The sequence below is a fragment of the Macrobrachium rosenbergii genome, chromosome 15 (genome assembly GCF_040412425.1).
Source record: "Macrobrachium rosenbergii isolate ZJJX-2024 chromosome 15, ASM4041242v1, whole genome shotgun sequence".
Classification (NCBI taxonomy): domain Eukaryota; kingdom Metazoa; phylum Arthropoda; class Malacostraca; order Decapoda; family Palaemonidae; genus Macrobrachium; species Macrobrachium rosenbergii.
This window is the reverse complement of record NC_089755.1, coordinates 23,297,584-23,324,136: the sequence shown is the minus strand read 5'-3', so window position 1 is coordinate 23,324,136 and position 26,553 is coordinate 23,297,584. Positions and strand designations below refer to the sequence as shown.

Here is a 26,553-nt window from a genome sequence, read left to right as displayed (position 1 = left end):
TTGTGGCCAGGGGTCTTTATGGGGCACTATAGATGAAACGATTCCAGGTTACACCCATGAACTGGACGACAAAATCGGAAACAGCAAAAAGTAAAGGCTTCAAAAGCTTCATAACTTAATAACTTGCTATATAGAACCTCATCAAAGTTCAAGTAATGGTTAAAAAATCTACCAAGACCTCCACGCCCAGCAAAAAAAAAAAAAAAAAAAACAATGACAAAGGAACCTTAGGGAACTTCACATTTAGTTTCATTCGATTTTCTGTTTATTAGAATAGTTCGTTGATTTCCAGTTGACCTTACTTGATTCCCTGTGTTTTGCGCAGAGGTTCGTAGGTTTCCATGCAGTTTTAATATTCATTATTTCCTCCTAAACAAATACAAATCTGCATTCTTTACATAGGATTTAGCTTGCGAACACGAGTTAGAACGGCCATTTAACTTTCAGACAAGGACATTGACTACGGCAGTAGAGGGGAAGCCCCACCCACTCACTTTGCTTTTGGCCGCTTCTCTGCCCGACTGCCATTTGCTTTTTGTTTTGTACTTTTTCGTATGTAATAATTTTGTGTGGTTGTTGTTTGTGTTATAATACAAACCCCTCACTCACTTTAGCTTTTTCTGAAGAGGAAACCGCAGAGAAGGACAGGTCGTGTGTTCGGTATCTCTCCTTTATTGAGGTTGATCCTCATTCATTGTATCATACTGTGACACGAGTGTTTGGTCCTCGGACAGGACAGGACATACGCCCAAATGATCAAGAGATTGTCGGGACTCTGGTGAGTGTCCCTCTCCTGTGGAGGGAGCAACTCAGGAGGACTGGGTCCAAGATCACTTCTTCGAGCTCCTGTATACCCGAGGAGAATGCAGCCTTCAAGAGACTTACTTTTTGCAGGTAGGACTATTATTTACCTCCTTCACCCGATAGCAAACTTGGGGGTGGGGAGGCGAGACACTGTTCTGTCTCAGACTTCTAGGTTTGTCGGTCCTGAGTCGACTTTGACCTGGGATCCTCCTCCCTCTTTACTTTAGGGAGAAGGAGGCTGCGGTGGACAGCCTTTAGAACGACAACTTGTTCACCCGGTAGCGTAAGGCACACCGCTGCACGTCTTTCAACCATCCTCTCGTTTCAGGGAGGGGACAGGGGATCAAGAAGGATGAAGAACATGTGGGAGGGGGTGGCATTTCTCCCCACTTGCTGCTGATGGGGGTGGTTGTTTGTCGAGCCCTTGGATAACTTGGCAGCAACATGCGGCAGAGGCCTGTGTAGCAGATGCCCATCAGGTAGGGTATCAACTACCCTTTGAGCCTCTGTCACCCCTCACCCTAAATCCAGTCTGGTTCCAAATATTCGTTTCCGGCTCGCAGAAGGACCCCTCCTTTTGGGAAGAGGTGAATGAGATGCTCCAGAAAGGAGCTGTAGAAGTCTTCTACCTCTCTCCCCCCATTGCAGTGTTTCATTCACCAGACCTGGTCTTAGATGGAAACGGCCTGTTTGGTTCTCAGTTCCATGAGAGAGGACGACTTCATGCTTTTGGTGGATTTGAGGGATGTTTTTCAAGACCTACCCATCAGTCCTCCCACAAGTACCTCCTCTTTACCCTCGGAGGTGGGGAACTGTTCTAGTTCAAGGTGCTTTGTTTCAGACTCTCAATCTCTTCCCAAATGTTCACTTGGGTGTTCACTTTGATCTCAGCTTGAGCTAGTTTGTACATGTATGTCTGTGGAAGTACCTGAGCAATTGGCTGGTCTTGGCGAGCTCGTTGCCGCAGTTGCTAAGACAGAGATCAGCATCTCGTGTTTTTGTCACTACCTGGGTGTAGTGATTAACTTCGAGAAGTCACATCTCAAATTCAGGCATTGGGTAAAATATCTGGGCATGCTGATAGACATGGTAGCAGCAAGGGTCTTTCCTTCAGATTCTTGTATCAGTAGGTTCAGAGAGGCAGCCCAGAAGTTCCTGTCTGAAAAAAATCTGCTCGGCAGTGGCATGTTGTTCTGGGTCATCTGTCATCACTGGAGGAGATGGGCCCTCAGGGGTGGTTTCATCGCCACTCCCTTTAGCGGAGGATGGAGGAGGACTGGTTTCTGGCAAGGGACCCTCCTTTCTTTTCTGTTCCTCTGCCGGAGGAAGTGAGGAGAGATTTGGTAGTTAGATGACAGGAGCCACTTTTTAGGGGTGCTGTTGGGCACTCCTCCCCCAAGGTGTTTCTGTTTTTCAGATGCTTCTACTAGGGATGGGGTGCACATCTGGAAGAATTGTTGGTTTCAGGTGTGTGTGGGACCAGAATGACAGACCCCCATATCTATGTCCTGGAACTCAAGGCAGCCTTTTTAGGCCAGCAAGAGTTCCAGGACCAAGTGATGGGGCACTCTGTGGTGTTGGTGGGCAACAACACTATGTTAGTGGCATGCATGAACAAGCAGTGGGGGATTGGTGTCCTTCTAGCTACACAGGTTGGCAATGTAGGTGCATGAGTGGGCAGTAGTATACTCGGTGGAGCTGTCAACCATGTATATTCTCTTGGGTCTTGGAATGTGGTGGCAGACAAGCTCAGCCACCAAAGCCTGGTGATAGGGATGGAGTCCTTACACCAAGACATTGCAGAGAGAATCTTCAAGTTACAGAGAGTCCCAGCCATGATCTCTTTGTAACCCGGTACAATTTAGAGGCTTATGCCTTCCCTCTGTTTTGTCTGATTTGGAAGGTGATCAATAGGGCTCTGATCACCTCGAATTTCAGGTCGACTCTGGTAGTTCCCAGTGGGTACATGCTTAGTGGTTCTAGAACCTGCTGGCTCTGTTATCTGAGGCCCCAAGAGAGATTCCCCCATGGTTCAACCTTCTGCACTAGCTGTGTGTTAAGAGGTATCATGAGGCTGTGAAAGTGATGGGACTGCACGCCTGAAGACTATCCAGCATCTCCTTTGAGCGAGAGGGTTGTTTCTTGACGCATAGTGAAGGGGATGTCTGGATACTTGTGGAATCCTCGTTGACTGTGTAACAGGGAAATGGGTCATCTTCTGCAGTTGGTGCAGTCGACAGGATATCTCTCCAGTCAGAGCTTCTCTTCAGCAGGTAGTGGACTTCCTCACCTTTTGTTGCCATGAGAAGCTTCTCTCCATTTCAGCCACTTAGGGTTATAGAGCTGCCCTTGACCAAGTCCTTTGGTTGAAGGGAATGGATCCTCGTGTGAGAGGCCTTTATGCTTCTGAGAAGTTTTGATCAGTCTTGCCCACCCGGGGAACTCTGGCCAAGGTGAAGGGAATTGATTTCTACTCTCGACAGGGGGTCAGCTACTGGGTTCTTCCTGCCAGGGATGTAGTTGATGGTGCACCCAAATTTGGAGATGGCGGTCAGGTGTCACTGTTGCCTTGCAGACCACACATCTCCCAGCTTTGCAAATGCGCACACCAAGGGTTTGTGATCTGTTAGGATCGTGAATTCAGTCCCCTCCACCAGGTATTTGAAGTGTCTCACGGCCTGGTAAATAGCCAGCAGCTCCCTGTCGAAGGCGCTGTAGCGGGTCTCTGCTGGTGAAAACTTGTGGCTGAAGAATGCCAAGGGTTGGGGGGCGCCGTTCACTAGTTGCTTGAGTGCTGCGCCACGGGTGATGTTGCTGGTGCCCGTTGTCAACCTGAGGGCAGCTGCATGGTTGTGGTGAGTCAAGGTAGTGGCATTGGCAAGGGCTGTCTTTGTTTCTATGAATGCCTGCTGCTGCAGAGCCTCCTAGGTCAGTGTTTTTGGCTTGGCCTTCAGGATTGATGTCAAGGGGTACATAGTGCGGGCGATGCCTGGGATGAAACGTCAGTAGTAGTTTATCATCCCAAGAAACTCCTGAAGGGCCTTGATGGTTTGTGGTTTCGGGAAATTCTCTATAGCTTTTACTTAAGAGGCCATGGGGTGCACTCCTGCTGGGGAAATCTCATGCCCTAGGAAGTCTACTTTCTCTGTCCCAAAAATGCACTTGTTGAACCTGATAACTAGTCCGCTGTCCTGCAGACGTTTCAGGATGGCGTGGACGTGGCGAAGGTGTTCCTCCGTGGACCTGGAGAAGATGAGAATGTCGTTGACATAGCAGATGCAGAAAGGCAGAAGGTGGAATAGGAGAATGTGTAAGTCCCAGAGGGCATGATGATGGTGGTCTTTGGGACGTCATCGGGATGCACAGGGACTTGGAAGTATGACTTCAGCAGGTCCATCTTGGAGAAAATCTTCACGCCGTGGAGGGCGCCTGTCAGGTCTTGCATGTTAGGAAGGGGGTAGTGGTCTGGTGTTGTCAGTAAATTCAAGTGCCGATAGTCCCCACAGGGCCTCCATGAACCATCGGACTTCTTTACCACATGGAGGGGAGACGCCCACTAGCTTGATGCTTTTTTACAGACACCCATCTGTTCCATCTCTGTGAAGGCCCATTTGGCATCTTGTAACTTTTGGGGGTACAGTCGTCAGAACTTGGCATGGATCGGTGGGCCCGTCATGGTGATATGATGGAAGACGCCGTGCTTTTCTGAAGCCCCTGGCGACTGGCATAGCTCTGGTTTGAATATGTCCGGGAACTCCTGTAAGAGGGACGTGTAGCTGTTGGGGGCTGTGGAGCAGATGGTGGGCATTCCAGATCTGGTGGAGAGCTGACGGGAGTGGCAGGTTCCTGTATCAAGGAGGCACTGTCTTCCGACATCGACCAGAAGTCTGTGGTGCCCTAGGAGGTCTACGCCCAGCAGGGAGAATTTGACCTCCACGATGATGAAAGACCAGTGGTATCTGCAGCCCAGAATTGAGATAGTCCGGGTCGTCATGCCATACATGCGAATGGGAGTTCCATTTGCTGCTATGTGGGCTGGTGTTGAGTCAGGTATCTTTTGTAAATCTTCCTTGGATGGCGGGAAGACTAACTGCATTGCTCCCATATCTACCAGCAGGCACTGTTTCGAAATTTCGTCTCTGATGAAGAAGCCTGCTGGTTGGGGGAAGTTGGATTTCGGTCACTGCTGTTACTTGTGGTTGCTTTTGTCATTTTTTGTAAAGGAACAGCGGGGTCTGCAGTTCCTGACATTGGTGCCGAATTTTCTATGGAAGAAGAACAACGCCAGGTTTGACCATGTCCTGTGTTCCCTGAATGGTGTCTTCTTCCTGTAAACAGTGTTGATGTTTCCCTTGCGGTCATCGTTGTCCTCCATCAGGCTGCATGCTCCCAGGATGGCGGCTGCAAGGGCAGCAGCATGTTTCAAGGCCTTGGTGGCCTCGTGTATTTTCTGGGCGACATCAACTAAGGCATCCATGTTGAGGGCGGCTGCTTTTTTTATCTGGCTTCTAACTTCCTGCATGAGGCGCCGAAGGAAGATCGCTCTCGTTAAGTCTACCTTCCTCTTCCTCCCATTTTCGTTGCAGCCTGGCAGTGTTACCAACCCCCGTAGTTCATCCCAGGCTCCCCTGGATGATGCATCTCCGAGGGGCTGGGATAATAGGTCGAGAGCATGCTGTGCTCTCTCGGTCATGGGCATGGAGTAAGTTTGGATGAGTTTATCCTTCAAGGCCGCGTATGTGACCTTGTCTGGCTGCGCGTCGAGCCAGGGGGAGATTCTGTTGAACACCTCTTCTGGGAGCACCATCATGGTGACATCGGATTTGAGATGCGTGCCACGCAAAAGTGTGCATCTGCGCTCAGGAACCATGATGCCGTGTTCTGCCGCGAAAACAGAGGAAGTTGGACCGTGTCTGGCTTTGTTGGTGAGAGGGGCATACAGACGATGCTGGCAGGTTCGCATTGAAGTTCAGCTTCGACATCTTTAATACTCACGCACCAAAACGCAGGAAAATGCGCCGTATTGAGTCCATTAATGGTGCTGATTGTTCGAGTGGTCGAACAAAGTGCCAAAACGTGCCCTTTTTGGGTACGCCGTATTTACTCCGTTAATGGCACGGTTCCACCATGGAGGGAGCTATTAGAGGCCTAAACTTTGACACTGTAATTAGTCCGCTAAAGGCTCTCTGATGGTAGGCTGCGGCCGTTTTTAGTGCGTTAATGGCTGGGCCAAAACCGCGCTACCTGTCACTCCGGGGTCACCAGTGTAACGTTCAAGAAATGTCAGAAGTGAAAGACTAATTCTTTATTGTTCTCGACAGGTGTTTATAATGCGGAAAGCAGACGGAAAGGTAGCGGGCGACCTGAGGCCCACCGCTGAGTCCATACAGAAATTGTGTTTGTTAACAGGCATAAGAAGACATATAGCCTATAATGCATTACTGAACATGTAAAAGGCAGATATATATATATATCAGCGGAAAGGCCGTACAATGATGCATACAATGAGATACACAAAGAATCTGAAATAATAACAAGTAACATAATATGACCTGATTAATGTACATATAGGAAAGAAACGCAAGAATGGAGAGGAGATTTGACGCCCTTACAATACAAATTACTTTAAAAATTTGCTATATTTTTCATTTAGTTACGTCGGATGGTGTTCCGAAGGAATTCGATTTTCTGTAAAGATTCAAATGGTTAATGGAAAGTGGCGGGACTCTCGATATTCATGGTTTCTGTTCTGACTATGCCAGCGTTCATACTAACAACTTGACTGTCATCCTGCTACCTTAATGTTATATTCAGTGTATCAGCAGAGAGCAATGAAGAGCAAGGGCACGCTCTTGCTTTCATAAATGTTTCTTGTTTATGTATTGATTATCTATTTAGCCTGCTGAAGGCAATTCATACAGGCAGTTGACCACCGACAGGCTTCATTGTCCATATACACTGACCGGGCACCCTGTTTGCTGCCCCCGTAGGGTGGTTCATGCCATCAGTGCGCCTTATGTGGTGCACTGTAGGCATTACTTAAGGTTCTTTGCAGCGTCCCTTCGACCCCTAGCTGCAACCACTTTCATTCCTTTTACTGTACCTCCGTTCGTATTCTCTTTCTTCCATCTTACTTCTCACCCTCTCTAACAACTGATTCATAGTGCAACTGCGAGATTTTCCTCCTGTTACACCGTTAAAACCTTTTACTCTCAATTTCCCTTTCAGCGCTGAATAACCTCATAGGTCGCAGTGCTTGGCCTTTTGTCCTAAATTTTATATTCCATTCCATTCAATTCCCGTTTGCTTGCTTGGCTTTTACTCATTATAGATTTTATTGCAAAAATGAGTTGTTTTGTAGCTTAAGGATACTTTGAAAAAAGAAAACAATAATTTATTGCAAACTGACTTAGTAACACAATATTGTGTTGTAATGAAACTCATTTATTACAGTTTTTTATCACCCACAGGAAAACCTATTGACAATAAAAATAAGTCCCTAATAAAATCAAAGTCCCCGAATACTAACATAGCTTTTAAATATAATCACTTGACTAGTCTAGATTTCTTTAAAAATCTCATTTTACGTTTATACAAAGTGAATACAAAACATTCACAAATACAAACACACGCATTCATTATTCAGCGTCATCAAATGACTGCACTAGTAAGATGATGTGCCGCTACATAGTCACACCTATTGCACAGAAAGAGTACTGCTACAAACGCCTAACTCCTGTCATTTTCATAAGTTATTTTGTGTCGTTGTAAAGGCATTACTTATCGGCCGGGCAAATTTGTTCTGCATTAAGAAAACAAATATTAATTTTGGTTATTATTTCGGCTAGGCCATTGAATTCTTAACAAGATGTTGATATAAACTGAAGTGGGTCCTGTCGGCGGAGCTGGTAAGGTGAGTAGCCGTGCCTTTGAGGAAGCTCGACCTACAGTACATGGCCAGTAGGTAGGCTAGGGTGTCCAGATGTCCGGAAAGCTAGCCCGCAGTGGCGTTCCTGAGGCCGGGGTTGTGGGTGTTGCTGTTTGAAATCGCCCCCCGGGCCCCAAAGTGAGGGGCCCCCCAAACTGCGAAATTTAACCACTGCTGCTATGACAGGACAAGCTAAATTTCTGAAATTTGCATTTACAAGTGCCTTCAAAATGATCCTACAATAGCTCATATTCTAAAAATTTTCCTCCCCCGAACCCCCAGCTGTTTTGGCTTGCTTCACTCGCCTCTCACCCCATAAGAGGGGCCCCAAATGGGACTGTGTCCCCCCGGCCCCAAAATGTCTAAGAATGCCCCTTCTAGCCCGGTCTTTAAAATAGGGCCGCCTCCTGTTAATTCAAAGGATATATCATAGAATGCTCGCTAGGTAAAGTTTTCTTTTAATTGACAAAACAAGGTCTATTAGGATTAGCGGTATTATTACAGTTTCGGTCAAATTCGGATATGTATTATTTTTTTACTTATCATTCATTTTTGAGATGATTCGTATGGAAAACTTACTCGAATCTTGCGCAAATTAATGGTTACGGAGATATTTGCTGATGAATATTGTTCCTCATTGATATCCCATCAAAGTACGAGTTACAAGGTAAGACAATACCCCCCACCCCCTCCATAGCTAACACGGCAAAATTGTAACCAGTCAACAATTTTGCTGTGTTAGCTATGTGGGGGGGGTATTGTATTACCTTGTAACTTGTACTTTGGTGGGATAACAATAAGGAACAATATTCATCGGCAAATCTCTCCGTAACCATTAATTTGCGCAAGATTCGGGTAAGTTTTTCGTATGATTCATCTAAAAAATGAATGATAAGTAAAAAAATAATACATATCCGAATTTGACCGAAACTGTAATAATACCGGGTTAGATTAGTTATGGACCTCGCTGAGGCTGTGATAGGCTAGGCCTTTTGGTGGCATTGGCCCATTGTACTTTATTTCAATACTGCATTTTGGACTAGTAAAGATAATTTTCTTGACTTTTAATTTGCTTAAGGCAAATGTTAAGGAGACGGTCACACGACACTATTGGTTATTAATGTAATTTTTTGACTAAAGAGTATAGACATGGATGTAGCTTGTATAATACAGCATAGGTGAGATAATTTGAGAAAGTTATGGGAACACTGAGAAATTTACTGCCTTTGGTTTATGGCTCTACCTTCATCAACGAGGGGCTGGAACTAAACTTGGCAGAAGTTCCATGGGACACCATGTTTAGTACTAGCCCTGTGGGGATGAAATAATAATAATAAACAAAAGATGATAAAACTTCTATTACTTTTTGAACTTCTCATTTGTTTTTACACAAATACAAACATTTGTTCTTAACATAGGTATTTAGCTTGCAAACATAAGCTGGAATGGCTGTTTAAATTTAAGACAAGGTTGTTAACTAGGCTATTAACAGGTAGGGGGAAACCCTGCCCACCTGTTGATATGAGCTCCAATTTGTTTCCAGATGCCGTCATGTAAAGACATCTTGGTGGATTCTCAGCCTGACTTCCCTATTGGTTTCTTTCTATGCTTTTGTTTGAAATTGGATATACCTGAGTTGTTTGTTTCTTCCAACACGATATACAAACCATCAGTCCTTTACATTAGGAATTACTTACGGTGAAGTTAGACATAGCTGTTAAACTCTTGAACAGGGTGGTTAGGCAGTAACTACCATCAGGTAGGCGGGAATACCCGCCTGCCCGGATGTAAACATTACAGTTTGCTTTCAGCTGTCATGCATTACAGACGTGTTTTCGGATCTCTTTGCTTGACTATCGTTAAGCTGTTTATCATCCCCGGTGGGATCTTTTTGTATTTGTATGTATGTATTGTATGTGTTTGATATTTATTAATGCAAACTAACGATTTGTGATAGCCTTGCATAAGTCGTCGTTCCCCTGTGTCTGTGTCTTGGGTTTGATGGCCAAGGGCGTATTTAGAGGGGCGTAACCGAGTGGTAATGCTTCTCTTCCAGTAGCCCTTTACAGTATTTAGATACTGAAGGTGTTCCCTTGTACGTTCAGAGATACTAATTTAGGTTGGGATGTAATATCTTCGCTCCCCTACATTGATCGAGATGTGATATTTCGCTTCCCTTCTTTGGCTCCTGCCCTCTGTGTACAAGGGAATGACTACTTCCTTCCTACTTGTGCTGAGCGTTGTTTATGCCGCCTGTGCTATAGAGAGTTGCGGGGCGAGTTTATGGGTGTCGTCGGTAAGTTCCGCTTCCACGGTGCCCTTGGTGGCCTCCCCTCCTTCCTTCTCTCTTCCTGTAGGTTCTTCCTTACCTTTCCTTTGGCAGAGATCTCTCTCCTTCGCCCTCTTCGCTCGCTTGTCGGGCGAAGACCGCGAGGGGGTCCGCTGTGGGTGGTCGAGCGACCTCTTCTAAGGGACCTCCTCTTGCTGCGTAGGGCAGTTCCCCTCGTAGCGAGAGGAGTCTCCCTCTGCTAATCATCTTCGCTTTTTCTTTCAGGATGACAGTGAGCATTGCAGGCACAGCAGTAGTTGGCTGGATATCTCAGGGGATATGTCGCATGAAGGAGTCCTGACGTTCATTCAGTGTTGCTTGGGGATCAACCACAGTATCCGGTTGGAATGGCATAGTTCCATGTCAGGATCGTTCCAACTCTGTTCCCGGTGATGTGGATCGATTGCTGTCATTGCTGGCCTTTATGTATGCTGTGGCACTGCCTCTGGCATATCTGTGGACCATCTGCTCACGCTGTTTCCTGTGTTATGCTCCTGTTAACTCGATGACAGTCTCTGGTTGACTCTTCCTGGTCTCCTGCCACAGCTGTCCTGATCGTTCCTGTCGCTGCTGGTGACTTTCATGTGACGTTCCTGGCCGTTGCTGTAGCTCCTGCCTTCCAAATCGCTTCCGTAGCTCCTGCATTGGCTGTCCTGATTGAGCCTGCTGCTTCTCCTGGTGGTCATGTCCTGGGCTGCTTTCATTGTGTTCCTGCCTAGCTGCCGTGGCAGTTACGATGTTTCGTGTCCACTATCCTGTAGAAGATGTCACAGTGAAGGTGAAGGAAGTCGTCCTGTGGAAGTAACCACCGTCTTCTTCAACTTATCTTCGATTTCGTATTCTGCTGCTTCTTTCCTTCCTCTCACAAGGTTTGGGAGGTCCCGGGAACTGGACGGACCTCTGTCGGACAAAGGAGAGGAAGGCTGCTTCTTTCCCCATGATGCCCTTGGACGTCTAGGGACTGCCTCCTTCCGAGGAGGCAGTGGGTCTCTCGTTGGCTCTTCCCGACCTTCGGGTTAGGAAACTGATTCGCATACCCCTGGGTTTTGTGTTTTGGGAGCTGCGGGCACACAGACCTCGGTTTGCGATCCGGTTCCCAGTCCTAGAGGTTCCGCCTCTAAGACGGGCTGCTTCGGGCACTCATTCGCGAGCCACTCCGAGTGCTCAAGATTCTGTGGAATATTGAGTATCGCGATCTGGTCTGGAGAGTACTCTCCCCGGCCCAGTTCGGGAGCAGTGCGGGAGAAAGGGCTGAGGCACCCAGGTGTCTCAGCTCTTCCTGCCAGCACTACAAGCACTCCCCGAGTGCTTACCAGTGCTCGGTCGGCTTCCCAGTCTGGTTTCTCGATCCTATCGGTTCAAACACCAGAAGAAGCAGGGAAGAGATTCCTTTTGGGAGTCTTGCGGGACTTCTAAGGAACTGACTCCCTTCTGGGAGACAAGTTTCTCTCGTTGCCTCTTCCTACCCTTGGGTGGGAACCGATTCACATTCTCCTCTGGGTTCTTGCGTTTTGGGGGCCCGCGAGAGCGCGGCCTCTCAAGGCCGTGCCCTCGTTGCCAGTTTTAGAAGTCTGTGTATAAGACTGGTTCTGTGCCTGGCTCTTTTTGATTTCTTACGAAACCGAAAGCGGCCGCTCCCGATTTTTGGGAGTCTCGTAGATCGCTCAAATCATATGAATCACGGGCGCTCTCCTGACGAGAGGCACAGGACAAGAGAAAGTACCGAGACACCCAGGTATCTCGATACTGCCCGCCAGCTGCTTTGGTTGCTTGGCCGGGCTTCATCCTTGTGTCTTGAACCTTAGGGTTCGAGCATGCAGGATAGCAGACACAGAATTCCTCTTTGAACCTTCTTCTCAAGGGGCCTCAGCCTTGAAGGAGTTTAGAGTTCGGGAAACTAATGATATTTCACGGCAGACGAGTTCCGCCCTGTCCAGTTCCGATTGTGTTCGCTCGGTCGGCTCGGCTCGGCTCGCCCCACCTGCCTCCTAGTCCACCGCATCGGCTCGGTTTGGCTCAGCCCCACTTGGTTTTCCCGAATCGGGTTCTCGGCTCTGTTCGAGTGAACTTTCTACTCTTCCCAGGAAAGTGCTTTGCCACGGCACAAGCGCCCTTCTTCTCCCATGTGGCAGTAATCTCCTTCGGTTGATTATCGCTCACGGTCCGTCTCTCCTGCTGGTCTTACTGGCAGGACAGGTGGGGGTACTCTTTCTCCTCACCTGTTCTCTTTTTCGTTCCAAGAGGCGCGAGACAGACATAGAGAGCTCCAACGAATTTGTCTTCGGAGTTTGGCTGCCTGGCGTGCTTTGGGTGTTGGTCTCCCAGTTGTCTCATAGTACAACCAGGTAGCCGAGGAGGGTTTCTTGGGATCTGTCAAGGTCTCCCTCAAGGAGAGAGGTACAGGAGTTTCACGCTTCAGAAGCAGTGAGGGTCTTCCTCTTCAAGTTGTGATTGCCCTCGTTTTTCGGAGAACTTCGCGCCAATTCATCAGCACGACGATCTCCAGGGACAGGACCGCAGCTCCCCCAATGAGTAATCTTCATCACCCACAACCCTTGCAGTTCCCGAGGGGCCGAGAGTTTTGGGGGCCCCTGTGGTCCTTGCTTGCGAGAGCGTTCTCAACCAGGTGAATACTTTTCTTCAGACAAGAAATTCATTCAGGTTGAGACACCAAGCTTCTCCCCACCTCGACAGAGTATGAATTCTTGCCTCGGAGGGTCTTGCCTACTGCAGTTCTTTGGGCAATTCTGGTGCTAAGAAGAAGGACTTTGTCCCAATTCGGATCTCCGGTTTCGTAAGTTCCAAGTTGGCTTGACCCTTATGAACGAACCTTTACTTGGTTCTGCCTTTCTCTTTCAGAGATTTGCCAGATACTGCGGTAATCAAGGTTTGTACTAGGGGACTGCCTTGTCCTTTGGACAGTGGCCAAGACTTTTGGGTCTTAGTCATCTCGGCTTGACCTTGAGTTCAAGCCAGCCCCCCCTCAACTCCTAAGAAGTCCCAGGCTTCGGAAGAAGATTGCGGAACACATAGCACTCTTCTTCCCTTCTAGGAAAGTGTCCATAACTGTGTCTCTTTCCACCCTCTTTTCCATAAGGGAGGAGGAAGAAGGGAAAAGAGAGAAAAGTATCGACTGGGAAGAAGTTCTCCTACTGAAAATGCGTGGATGAAGTGATACTTATTGAGTCTCTGGAGGTGGCAGCGACATTGCCGAGACCTGGGAATGGATTCCTTCAGAAGTATCTATTTCCCTTGGGTCTCGGCAATTCTTTTCATCAAACTTCCATCCCGCTTCCTCTCCCATGCTCCAGATTCGGGAAGTGCCAGCCCTGCTAGAGCTAATCGTCTCAGTATCCTGTCATCTTGCAGAATCCTCCCCATGGTGGAGAATGGAGGTCTGCTTCCATTCCTCCGTCCTTCATTTCTCTTCGAAGTATGAGAAAAGAGTTAGGCTAATGGTTGATTGAAGGAACTTTTGAAATGCTTGCATATTCCCCTCATCGTGTGTCTTCTTCTGAATTCACCGATCGAGGAATAGGCGCACACCTGTAAGACTTTGTCTTGAAGGTGTGTGACCGAGACGATTAGTACCTTCTCATCAACTCCTGGACTCAAGGCAGCCTTTTTGGCCTTCCGAGAATTCAGGATGAGTTTCACCTGTTTCACCTGTTGACATTTGCAGGTACTCGATTGTTCTATAGCACACTCGACAGCTCAATTAGCCAGATGCATTCCCTGTGGGGATGTATTGGTAGGAGAGCTTGGCCTCGGGTTTGAGTGATCGAGACAGATTGTGCTCTTCACTCTTTTCCTCAAGAAGATTCATGACGAGACTGCTTGGCTGAGAGATCCCTACCATCTTTCTGTTGCCTCCCTGCACAACAAAATTGGTAGTTTTTCTTGCTCCTTCATACCAGACCCAGGGGCCACTACAGTGAGGCATGCTGTCTTTTTGGGAAAAATCGATATCTACGTTTTTCCCTCCGTATTTGTCTGTTTCGCTAGGGGTTCATAAGCATTGCTCACCCCGAGTTACAGACAAATGCTGGAAGTCTTTTGCCTTTCACCCAACCTGATAGCTCTGCTTCCGAGGCATCGAGAAGAGTTCTTGACCCAACCTCCTGTAGCAGCTACATAAGAAGCTGTTCTTCAGGCAGCACATCCCTGTGTGTTCAGGCCTGGGAGACCTTCCAGCTCTCCTTGCAAGCATAGGCTTTCTCGCCGAGCAGCAACGGATATAGCTGGATACTCTTGAAGTCCTGTGCAACACTGTCCCAGGGACTGGATCCGTCTTCTCCCCCCTTGTCTTGCTGGTGGGTGTATTGTGGACGTTGATCCAGGAACTTCTTCTCAGGTCAGAGTTGCTCTTCAAGTCTGGACTTCCTCATCTTCTCTGCCCAGAGGGTTGCTTCTCTCCTTTCATTTGCTGAAGAACATCTTCTCTGCAGAGGGTTGCTTCCCTTTCATTTGTGAAGAACATAGGCCCTTGCGATCTAGTCTTTTATCTGAAGTAGCCGTCTTCTCCTCAGTTGAGATTAGCTACGGATGAGAAGCTGCTTCGGTCATGCTGTCCCAGGGAACTGTTTCCTGGGTGGCATTTGACTCTTGTTTAGGGTTCCTGTCCCGTGCTCTGCACGTGCCCTTACAAGATTCGTCAGATATAGATGTGCCCTCTTAGGACCATCTCTCATCTTGCTCCGGCCTTGGTGTAGAAGATGGAAGAACAGGTGAAGGGGATCAATACTTCGACTCCTTCTCAGATGTCGTAAGTGGACTCCGAATCCATCGGCATCTGTTGTCGGGTTCGAGTCCTTGTTCCCCTCCTCCTTGGACTTTGTATCGATGATCCAGATCAGTCATTATTTTGTCCTATTTGGGAGCTGGTACTTTCCAAAAAGGCTCAACATTCCTAACCTGGATGTTGTCGACGCTTTTGCTAGTACTATCTCTCCCAAGGAGGAAGTGTTTAAGAACACATCTTTCTCCTGGCTTTGTGAAACGATCGGAGGAGGTACTCGGCAGCTGGCGACGACGATACCGGTGCTTTCCACCCGAGAGCTTACGAAGTCAATGGCTTTGTCCATCCCTCGCATTCCGGAAGTTTCTGTCAGTCTGGAAGCAAGAAATGGTCCCATAGACCACACTCTTGTCTTCCTGTGGTCTTGCCCACAGGCCCTTGGAACCTTTTTTGCTTAGCCCTGTGGTGGCTGCTTAACAAATTGTGTTTTCTTACCTGGCTCCTTCAAGAGGACTAGTAGCATCTCACCTAAGGTGTTGGTTCTGGAAGTGAGAAGGATACCGAGAGTGACTGGCCTCTCTTCCTCCTCCTTCCCTGTCCTTCTACTTCTCCTCCTTTGGGATGAGAATAGGACTCGAACCAATACTTGCTGGATCTGGCGTCTGATGCGGTAAGACTACACATCAAGCACCCATTCTATTTTTCTTCTAGAATCATAGAAGCAGTTCCACTCCTTCCTGTAGCAATGGGAGGAAGGAGAGACTGGCAATAAGGGAAACCCTATCTTGGGTTTTCCTTACTGCCTCTGACTCTAGATTCTTCGCAGCCTATTTCGTATGAGTTAAGTTTCCTCATTCATGCGAAAAGGTCCAGTATCTGACATTTGATCTTGCAGTTCCTACACTCCAATCAATATGTCAGAGGCATGGTACTCCTCCTTGCTCTTTCGACCAGGAGGAGTAGCCCAGGTGAGCAGAACCCCAGTCAGTTAAAGAGACTCACTCAGATTCCTCCCTCCAACCAGTGAGTCTTCCTAATGTAAAGGACTTATGGTTTGTATTTCGTGTTGGAACAAATCACAATTTTTGAAAGTAAATTGTATTTTTCCTAACTATACAAACCTGAGGTCCTTTACATTACATTTTATGCCCACCTCATGCTACCCCTCGGTCTGAACTTGGACTGAAAGACAAACTGGAATGTTTGCATCTGGTCAGGTGGGTATTCCCACCTACCTGACATTAGTTACTGCCTAACCACCTTGTTCAAGAGTTTAACAGCTGTGTCCAGTTTCGCCATTAGTAATTCCTAATGTAAAGGACTTCATTTTTGTATAGTTAGGCGAAATACAATTTACTTTCAAAAACTGTGATTTTATAGGGCTTGTCTAGTGACAATGTTAACCGGATTTTCGACACTGATCTCCAGTTATCGGCACTGATCCCTGGTTATTGGTGCTGATCCCCAGTTATTGGTGCTGATCCCCAGTTGTCAGCTCAGATCCCTGGTTATCAGTGCCCCCAGTTATCGGCACCGAAAACTGGGGATCGGCACTATTATTGCTGATTTTCGGTTATCGGCACTATTATTGCTGATTTTCGGTTATCGGCACGCTGTCTGGAACGGAACCCCCGCCGATAATCTGGGACTTCTTGTATCTGGCTTCCCTTGCAAGCATAGGCTTCTTGCTGAGCAGCAATGGAAATACAGGCAGTCCCCGGTTATCGGTGATCCGGTTTTATGGTGCTTGTCTAGTGACAACGATAACTGGATTGTCGGCACTGCTATGTGCCAATCGCCAGTTATTGGCGCTGATCCCTCGTTATTGGCACTGATCCCCGGTTATCGGCGCCGGTAAGCAGATGTCAGCGTCGATAACCAGGGATCGGTGCTGTTGTCGCCTATTTTCGGTTATCGTCATATTGTCGGGAACGGAACCCCCTCTGATAACTAGGGACTGCCTGTACAGTAAACCCCCGTATTCGCGGGGGATGCGTACTGCAACCCCCAACCCCCAACCCCCTGCGAATAGTTAAAATCCTTGAATACTTTAAACCCTTATAAAAACACTTAGAACTGCTTATTTTGATAGTTTAAACACAAGAAACCCCCTCTAAAAATGCTTATACCTGAGTATTTTAATAGTTTTATCACAAAAAGTGTATTTAGTCATGAAAATTATATGAAAATACAGTAATTAGTGAATATTTCTAGTGAAAAACACTGCGAATGGGTGAATTTTCCACAAAAAATGGGCAGATACATTCCACAGAGAAATCCACGAATATGTGAGTCCACGAATCGTGAGAACGCAAATATGGGGGTTGAATGTAGTTGGATGTCTCTATCAATCCTCTGCAGCAGTACCCAGGCATTGGAGCCATCTTCGCTGGTTGGTGTTGCTGATGGAACTATTTTCTCTGGTCAGATCCACTCTTCAGCAGGTTGCGGACTTCCTCGTCTTCCTCACTGAGAGTTGCTTCTTTCTGGTTCGGTTGTGAAGTCTTAGGTCCACTTCAGCCCAGTCTTCCACCTGAAAGTAGCCCCTTTTCTCCTCAGTCAAAATTTACATACTGATGAGAAGCTTTGATCGGTCTTGCTCCCCCAGGGACCTCAGGCCCCTGGGCGGCTTGTGACTCTTGTTTAGGGTTCCTGTCTCATGTTCCGCACGCGCCCTTACAAGAATCATTAGACAGAGTCCCGACTCTCTAGACCATCTCTCGTCTTGCTCTGGCATTGGGGAAAGGAGTGAACGATCTTCATGGACTTTCTTTGCTGTCAGCATTCAAGAGATGGGGATCAGTAGTTTGACTCCGTCTCAGATGTCGTAGTGAACTCCGAACCCATTGACACCTGTTGCCAGGTTCGAGTTCTTCGTGATCCCCTTCCCCTTGAACTTTGTAGTCGATGATCCAGATCAGTCATTGCTTTGGCCTATTAGGGTGTTGCGTCACTCTCCGAAGAAGTCTCAACATCTCTAGTGGATGTTGACGACGTTGCACTAGTACTAACTCACCAAGAAAGGAGTGTCCAAGGACACGCCTTTCTTTCTGGCCTCGTGAGATGATCGGAAGAGTGTATTCTGCAGCTGTCATTGACGTCACCTGTACACTCAGCCCAAGAGCTCTCGAAGTCAATGGCTTGGTCCATCCCTTGCATTCCGGAAGTTTCTCTCGGGTTTTTGTCCACGAGTCCTTGGAACCCCCTTTCCTTGGACCTGTGGTGGCTGCTCAACAAGTTGTGTTTTCTTACCCGGCTCCCATAAGAGGACAGGTAGCATCTTGCCAAAGTGTACAGTTCTGGAAGTGAGAGGGATTACGAGAGTGAGTGGCCTCTCCTCCTCCTCCTTCTGCTTTCCCCTGTTTCTCTTCCTTTGGGCAGAGAATGGAACTGGCGTCTGATGTGGTAAGCTTACATATCGAGCTCCCGTTCTGTTTTTCTTACCTAGAATCATAGAAGCAATCCCACCCCTTCCTCTAGCAAGGGGAGGAAGGAGACCCAGGCAATAAGACAAACCCTTTTCTGGTTTTGCCTTAATGCCTCCGACTCTTTAGATTCTTCCTAGCCTATTTTCACATGAGCTATGATCCTTCATTCATTCGAAAAGGTCCAGAAGTCTGACAATTGATCTCGCAATTCCTATACTCTGATCAAGATGTCAGAGGCATGGTACTCTTCCTCGCTCTTTCGACCAGGAGAGTGGACCAGGTGTGGCAAACTCCAGTCAGTTCAGAGACTCACTCAGATTCCTCCCTCCACCAGTGAGTCTTCCTAATGTAAAGGACCGATGATTTTTATATCGTGTAGGAACACATCACAATTTTTAAAAGTAAATTGTATTTTTCCTAATTATACAAACCTGAGGTCCTTTACATTACATTTTATGCCCGCCTCATGCCACCCCTCAATCTGACACCTGGACCAAAAGGCAAATTGGGATGTTTACATCTGGGCAGGCGGGACTCCTGCCTACCGGATGGTAGTTACTGCCTAACCACCTTGTTCAAGAGTTTTTAACGCCCGTTTCCAGCTTCACTGAAAGTAATTCCTAATGTAAAGGACCTCAGGTTTGTATAGTTAGGAAAAATACAATGTACTTTTAAAAGTTGTGATATTTTGCTACAGCGATTTTGCAATCAATTGATTAACTCCCCTTTACTGAGTAGGGTATCATAACAAAAATACTGTGTTCGCTACTGAACCAATGTTTTTGGTGGCGAATACATATCAGCAAGTCTCAAATAGTGTTTGATAAAGAATTTAGATATGTTTTGTGTGATGGTACTTTGTGTACTTCAAAACAATTGTTGGTAAAGAATTGATTTAGAATGTTTTCTTATTACACTTTCCTTTACAGAGAACTGAAAAAGCGTAAGGGCAGAACGTAGTAAGGATAGAACTTACTTATTTTGGCGACAATGGGCTTTTGGATAAATAGAGTTTCTTGACAGCTGAGAATCATCACCGAGCGCCCAGGAGCACCTACTAGCTTCAGCGCCGAGCAACCAGGAGCGCCGCTAGCATCAGCTTTGAGTGGTGTTAGCTCCTGATTGTGTGGTGCCAACTCTTCCTACATTAATTTTTTCTCTCGTGCTACTAGCCCTCTTATCTTCTCCCATGCCTGGCTCCCTCGCTTCCTTCCCTTGCCTTTGCCAGCCTTGTGTATGGGTTAAGAGAAGTTAATCTTGTAATAGTGTAGTGTTGTGCAGTGGAGGAGGTGATTATCCGGTCCGTTGGTTCTCTTAGACCAAAGTCACTGTCATACTCCCCTAAACTTGTTAGAAGTCATACTGAAAGTCCAATGGAGGCTGATGGGAAGTTCCCCGGGTAATTGCCCCCTCAGTCGAACCTGTTGTACGGTCCCAGTTTGCGACAGACAGCCACTGAAAAGTCGTCTTGCTGGAAGTGTAGGGTACGAGGTGACTATCCAGCCCATCAGATCTCCTAGACCAAAAGTCACTATCCTGCTCCCCTAAACATGGGAAAAGACATACTTGCGATCCAAGTGGAGTCCAAGGGGGTTTGCCCACGGGTAGTTGCCCCCCTCAGTCGAGCCTGTTCTCCAGTCCCAGGCATCGGCTGACAACCATTGAAAAGGCATCCAAAATGATGTGCTTTAGTGATATAAATTCCAGTTTGGAAGTCCATGGCACTTGTCTCATGAACTCCCAGCTGTGGAGTGCCAGTATTTGGCGCCAAAACTCTCATCCAGTGCTCATAGGCACCCAGCACCCAAGCGCCTAGCAACTTTCAAGTGTCCAGTGGCTCCAGAGTGCCTTCCCCCCTCCCCAACGCTCCTAGGTGGAAGGAGGAAGATATACCAAAGGTCCAAAGGAGGTTGGAGGAGTTTGCCCATGGGAAGTCACCTCCTCGGTAGAACCTGTCACTCACAGTTCGTGCAGTTGAAGACCCTCAGACTGTCATTGGAAGGGCGTCCCTTTTAGTGCCCACCAATTGTCGTTGGACTCAAAATTAGCCCTGACAAGAGGCGTTCTTGGTGTTTTTCACGGCGCATCCCGACCCTTGAAGAGGTGTAGTGACAACGAGACATCTCCTATTACATACCAGCGGATTAGAGATTCTTCTCTCGGCGACATACAACAGTCACAGTCTCCGAGCGCCCACTGTCTACCTCTGTGCACTTGGCACTGGTTGCCTAAAGTTCGCTGCCAACTCTTGAGTGCCCAGCACCGATTCCAGAATGCTCTCCGCCTACTGCAGGGTGTTGATATCTATCAAGTACTTGACTCCTGCCTGTGAACATTTATCACCCACTCAGACAGTTTTTTAGAATGCACTGTTGTTCTTTCTTGAATGCCAGTTCCGAATTGAGCGCCTGGCTCTGGTTTTTTCAAGTGATCGGCACCAGTTCCCGATAACCTGGCACCAATTCTTCAGTATCAGTCTCCCGCATTTGGGCGCCATACGGAGAGCATTAGTCTGCATAAAGAGAGGTCCCCTTGTCGGAGGACATTTATGTCCAGTATTTTTGAGCTTTGTGAAGAAAGCTTCCTCCTCTTAGACAGCAGGAGCTCTGGTTAAGAAGATAGAAGACTTCCAGTTTGTTCCAACACAATATGCAAACCCTCAGTTCTTTTATATTAAGAATTACTTTCAGGCCTAGGCTGGAAACGGTCGTTAAATTCTTGAGCAAGGTGGTTAGGCAGTAACTACCACCAGGTAGGCAGGGATACCTGCCTGCCCGGATGTAAACATTCCAGTTTGCTTTCGGCCGTCATTCGTTGCTGACGTGTTTTCGTTCTCTCCGCCTGACTGTCGTTAAGCTCTTATTATCCCGGTGGGATCTTTCTGTATTTTTGTTTATATGTACGTGTGTTTGATATTTATTAATACAAACCCACGATTTGTGATAACCTTGTATAAGCCGTCGTTCCCTGCCTGTGTCTTGGGTTTGACGGCCAAGGGTGTAACTGGAGTAGCGTAACCAAGTGGTAATGCTTCTCTTCCAGCAGCCCTTTACGTAAATACTGAAGCGCCCCTGTACTTCGGGAGATATAGTTTGGGACATAATATCTTCACTCCCCTACATTCATCGGGACGTAAGAGTTCGTTCCCTTCTTGGGCTTCCGCCCTCCGTGTATAAGTGGCATCACTAATTTCTTCCTACTTTATGCTGAGTGTTGCTCGCCGCCTGCGTATTCCCGGAGAAATTACGGGCGAGGTGGGAGGTTCGCGAGCGTCGTCGACAAGTTCCTTGCAGCGCCCTGGTGGCCTCCCTCCGTCCTTTTCTCTTCGCTATTCGGGCGAACCAGAGCGAGCGGTCGGGCGATCTCGTCTAGAGTACCTCCTCCCGCTGTGTAGGGCAGTTCCCCTTGTAGCGGGAGGAACCTCCCTCTACTAATCATCTTGCTTTTCTTTCAGGTTGACAGTGAGCATCGCAAACACAGCAGTAGTTGGCTGGATATATCAAAAGAATATCTCATGAAGCAGCCCCAACATTCATTCAGTGTTACTTGGGATGAACCACAATTCCTAGTTAGATGACACATTCCATGTCGGAGATCGCTCTGACTCTGTTCCGCCCGATGTGGATCGTCGCTGTCATTGCTGGTTTTCATGTCTTGTTGCAATGCCTCCTGCATATCTGTAGTCCATCTGCTCCCTGCTGTTCCTGTGTTATGCTCTTGTCAACTCGACAGCAGTCTCTGGGCTGCTCTTCCTGGTCTCCTGCTGCAGCCGCCTGATGCGTTCCTCAGCATGGCTGCTGGTGAGTTTCAAATGACATTTTGTATTGCAGTAGTTCTGCCTTCCGAACCCTTCTCACTTGTAGCTCCTGCATCCGTGTCTGATCGTGCCGCTACTTTACTCCTGTGGTGCGTGCCCAGGGCGCTTCCGTTGTGTTCCTGCCAGCGGCTGCCCTGGAGGTTACGATGTCGGCCATCCTGTAGAAGATGTTGGCGTGAAAGGAAGGAAGTCGCCCCCTTTGTGGAAGTGGCGTTCTGGCCGTTACAGCGCTCCTGCCCTCCGAACCTGTGCTGTGGCTCCTGCATCAGCTGTCTGATCATTCCTGCCGCTGCTGGCGGTTGTGCGGGCGCTTCGTTGCGTTGCCAGCTGCCCAGGAATTACGATATCCGCCATCCTGTAGGAAATGTCAGCGTGAAGATGAAGGAAGTCGTCCTGTTGGAGTGATGTTCAGGCCTTTGCAGTAGCTCTTGCCTTCCGAACCGCTGCCGTAGCTCCTGCGCCGGCTGTCCTGATCATGCCTACTTTGCCTCTGGTGTCCGTTGTGTTCCTGCCAGACTACCTGGGTTATGATGTTCGTGTCCACCATCCTGTAGAAGATGTCGAAGTGGAGGTGAAGAAAGCACGCCCTGTGGAAGTAACGCTTCGTCTTCTTCGTCTTATCTCGATTTCGTCTTTTTGCCTGTTCCCTTCCTCTCCTGAGGTCAGGGTCGAAGTCGGACCAGCAGACCTCCGTTGGCGAAGAGAGGTGCTGCTTCTTCCCTTTGATGCCCTTGGGCGTCTGGGATTGCACTCCTTCCGAGGTAGTGGGTCTCTCGTTAGCAGCTCTTCCCGACCTTCGGGTTAGGAAACCGATTCGCACTTAGCCGTGGGTTTTGTGTGTTTTGGAAGCAGCGAGCGCGCAATTCTCAGTTTCGCGATCCGTTCAGTCTTCGGGTTCGCCTCTAAGATGGGGGCTGCCGAGCGCTTCGTTCGCGAGCCGCTCAGTAACTCGAGATTCTATGGAATATCGAGTATCGATGGTCTGGAGAGGTCTTCCTCGGCCCAGTTCGGGAGCAGTGCGAGGGAGAGAAGGGCCGAGGCACCCAGGTATCTTGGTTCCTCTTCCTGCCAGCATGCATAGCTCCCAGCGTTTGCCAGTGCTCGATCGGGCTCCCAACCTGGTGTCTTGATCCTGTCGGTTCGAACATCCCAGAAGAAGCAGGGAAGAGATTCGCAGGAGTCTCACGGGACTTCTAAGGGACTGATTCTCTTCCGGGAGACAATTTCTCGTTGGCTCTTTCGCCCTCGGGCAGGAACGATTGCATTCTCCTGTGGGATCTTGCGTTTGGGGCTGCGAGGCGCTGACCTCTGAAAGACCACGCCCTTGTTGCCAATCTTGGAAGTCGTCTAAGACTGGTTCTGTGCTGGCTCTTTTTTGATCTATTAAGGCTCAGCTTGGCCGCTCCAGTTTTTGGAAGTCTCGTGGGTAGCTCGATTCTATGAATCACGGCGCTCTCCCTTCACGAGAGGCACAGGGCCGAGAAAGTGCGAAACACCCAGGTGTCTGGTTGCGGACACCCAGGTGTCTGGTTGCGGACACCCAGGTGTCTGGGTGCGAGCATGGTGTCTGGGTGCCGAGACGCCAGGTGTCTCGATACTGCCCGCCAGCTGCTTCGGTTGCTCGGGCGGGCTTCATTCTTGTGTCTCGAACTTTAGGGTTCGAGCATGCAGGATAGCAGACACAGAATTCCCCTTTGAACCTTCTTCTCGAGGGGCCTTGGCCTGTTGAAGGAGTTTTAGAGTTAGGAAACTAGCAGTGTTCACAGCAGAGCGAGTCCCGGCCTGCCCAGTTACGTCGCGCAATCGGCTCGGCTCAGCCCCTGGTCGCACTTACGAGACTGGCTCCGCTCGACTCGGCTTGCCAGACTGGCTCGGCTCGGCTAGCCCCGCCTGCCTACCAGTCCGCCGCATACCAACCAGCTGGATTGCGTTTGCGTGATCGGCTCGGCCCTACTTGGTTTTTTCCGATTCGGGTTCTCGGCTATGTTCGAGTGAACTTTTTGCTTTTCCCAGGACAGCACTTTGCCACGGCACAAGTGCTCTTCTTCCCCCGTGTGGCAGTAATCTCTTTCGGTTGATTATCGCTCCTGGGTCGCCTCTCTGCTTATCTTACTGGTAGGATAGGTAGGATGCTCTTTCTCCTCACCTGTTCTCTTCTCCTCTCGGTTGTTCCGAGCGTGGGAGAGACAGAGAGCTCGACGAAATTTTCTTGAATTCCAGCTGCCTGATGTGCTTTGGAGTATCAGTCACGATTCTCTCATTATTATAACCAGGTAGCTGAGGAGGGTTTCATGGGATCTGTCAAGGTCTCCCTCCTAAGGAGGTACAGGAGTTTCGCGCTTGCTCGGAAACAGCGGGGTCTTCCTCTTCAAATTCTGATCGCCCCCATGTTTCGGAGAACCCGCGCCGATTCGTCCGGTGCGAGGATCCCCGGGACAGGATTAGCGGCTCCCAATGAATAGCCTTCGTCACTCATGACCCTTGCAGTTCGGGGGCGAGTGTCAGGGACCGCCCAGCGGTCCTGGCTTCGAGAGCATTCTCGACCTGATGAATTCTTTACTTTGAAGGAGTTAATTCGGAATTCGAGACATAACTCCACCTGCCTTGACAGAATATGAATTCTTCTTGCCTTCAGGAGGTCTTGCCAACTGCAGTTTTGGGCAATTCTGGTACTAAGAAGAAGGACTTTGTCCCCGAATTCGGATCTCGGTTTCGTAAGTCCAGAGTTGGCTCGACCCTTGAGAACGAACCTTTGCAGGTTCTTTCTCTTTCAGAGATTTGCCAGATACCCGGTAATCCAAGGTTAGCACCAGGGCACTGACTTGTCATTTGGACAATGGCCAGAACTTTGGGTCTTAGTCATCTCAACTCTCGACCTTGAGTTCAAGCCAGCCCCCTCAACTCAGCATAGCTAAGTCCTAGGCTTCAGAAGAGAGATTGCAACTGCTGATGCCTGGACGAGTGATGCTACAGGTCTCTGGAGCTGGCTGTGACATTTGCGAGACCTGGGAATGGTTCTTTCGGAAGTATCTATTTCCCTTAGGTCTCGGCAATTCTTTCTGCTCGAACTTCATCCAGCCACCTCTTCCCGTGCTCCGATTCGGAAAATGCAAGCCGGCTAGGCTAATTGCCCTCGGTACCTGTCATCTTGCAGAGCTTCCATGGTGGGGAATGGGAAGTCTGCTTCGCTCCATTCTTTCTCTTTGATGTATGAGGAAGAGTTAGGCTAATGCTTGATTGAAGGAACCTTGAATATGCTTGCATATTCCCTTCACATCTTGTGTCTACTTACGGATTCACAGATTGAGAATAGCGCACCTGGTAAGACCGTCTTGAATTTGTGTGACGAGGCGATTAGTACCTTCTCATCACCGTCCTGGGCTGAGGGCAGCCTTTTGGCCGTCCGAGAATTTACGATGGGTTTTGCGGCACTCACTGGTTTTGTTGAACAACAAAACCACAGTAGTGGCATTTGTCGACAAACAAGAGGCAATCGTTTTTTCCTCCTGTTTTCATCTCGACATTTGCAGGTACTCAAGGGTTGTTCTGTGCACACTTTCGACAGCTCAGTTAACCAGATGCATTCCTGGTGGGGATGTGATGGTAGGCAGAAGCCTGGCCTCGGGTTTGAGTGATCGGGGCGAACATGCTGCTCCTCTTTCTTCACAAAAGATTCCTGCAGACTGCTCGCTGAAATCCCTACCATCCTTCTGTTGCCTCCCTGCACACAAGTCGGTAGTTTTCTGGCTCGCCGTACCAGACCAGGGCGCTCCGTTTGAAACATGCTGTCTTTTGGTGAAAACTTCGATATCGGCGTTTTTTCACTCCGTGTTGTCCGTTTTGCTAGGGGTTCTAAAGCATTGCTCACGGTTTACAGACAAATGCCGAAGACTGCCTCATCAACCCGATTGCAGGCATCAAGAAGAATTCCGCTTGGCCCAACCTCTGCAGCTACACAAGAAAGCTGGTTCTTGAGGCAGTACATCCCTGTGTTCAGGACTGGGAGACTTTCAGCTTTCCTTGCAAAGCACAGAGGCTTTCATGACGGCTTAGCGGATATAGCTGGATATCCCTGAAATCCTCTGCAACACTGTCCCAGGGACTGGATCCGTCTTCGCTGGTGAGGTGTCGTTGCCGGAACTTCTTCTCGGGTCAAATTAAGCTCGTCAGAAGTCTGGACTTCTCGTCTTCTCCGCCGAGAGTTGCTTCTCTCCTTTCATTTTGTGAAGAGCGTAGGCCCTTTGACCTAGTCTTCTATCTGAAGTAGCCTTACCGTATCCTCAGTCGAGTTAGCTCTGAATGAAGCTTCTTCGGTCGTGCTCTCCCAGGGAACTGTTTCCTGGGTGGCATGCGACTCTTATTTAGGAGTTCCTGTCAGTGCTCTCTGCAGCGCCCTCACAGTCGTCGGATAGAGATATGCCCTCTTAGGACCATCTCTCATCTTACCCTGGCCTTGGCGTGAAGATGGAAGAACAGGGGGTGGGGATCATACCTCGACTCCTTCTCGGA

General features: G+C 48.5%; 1 protein-coding gene across 1 annotated transcript in view; it reads left to right on the top strand.

Moving 5' to 3' along the window:
- The first annotated feature begins 7,467 nt into the window (after positions 1 to 7,467).
- Positions 7,468 to 26,553, top strand: part of LOC136846458 (uncharacterized) — a 144,228-nt gene continuing 125,142 nt past the window's right edge. The window contains exon 1 of the mRNA XM_067117253.1: positions 7,468 to 7,717. The gene's annotated coding sequence lies outside the window, so the exon portion shown is untranslated. The remainder of the gene's footprint in view (positions 7,718 to 26,553) is intronic.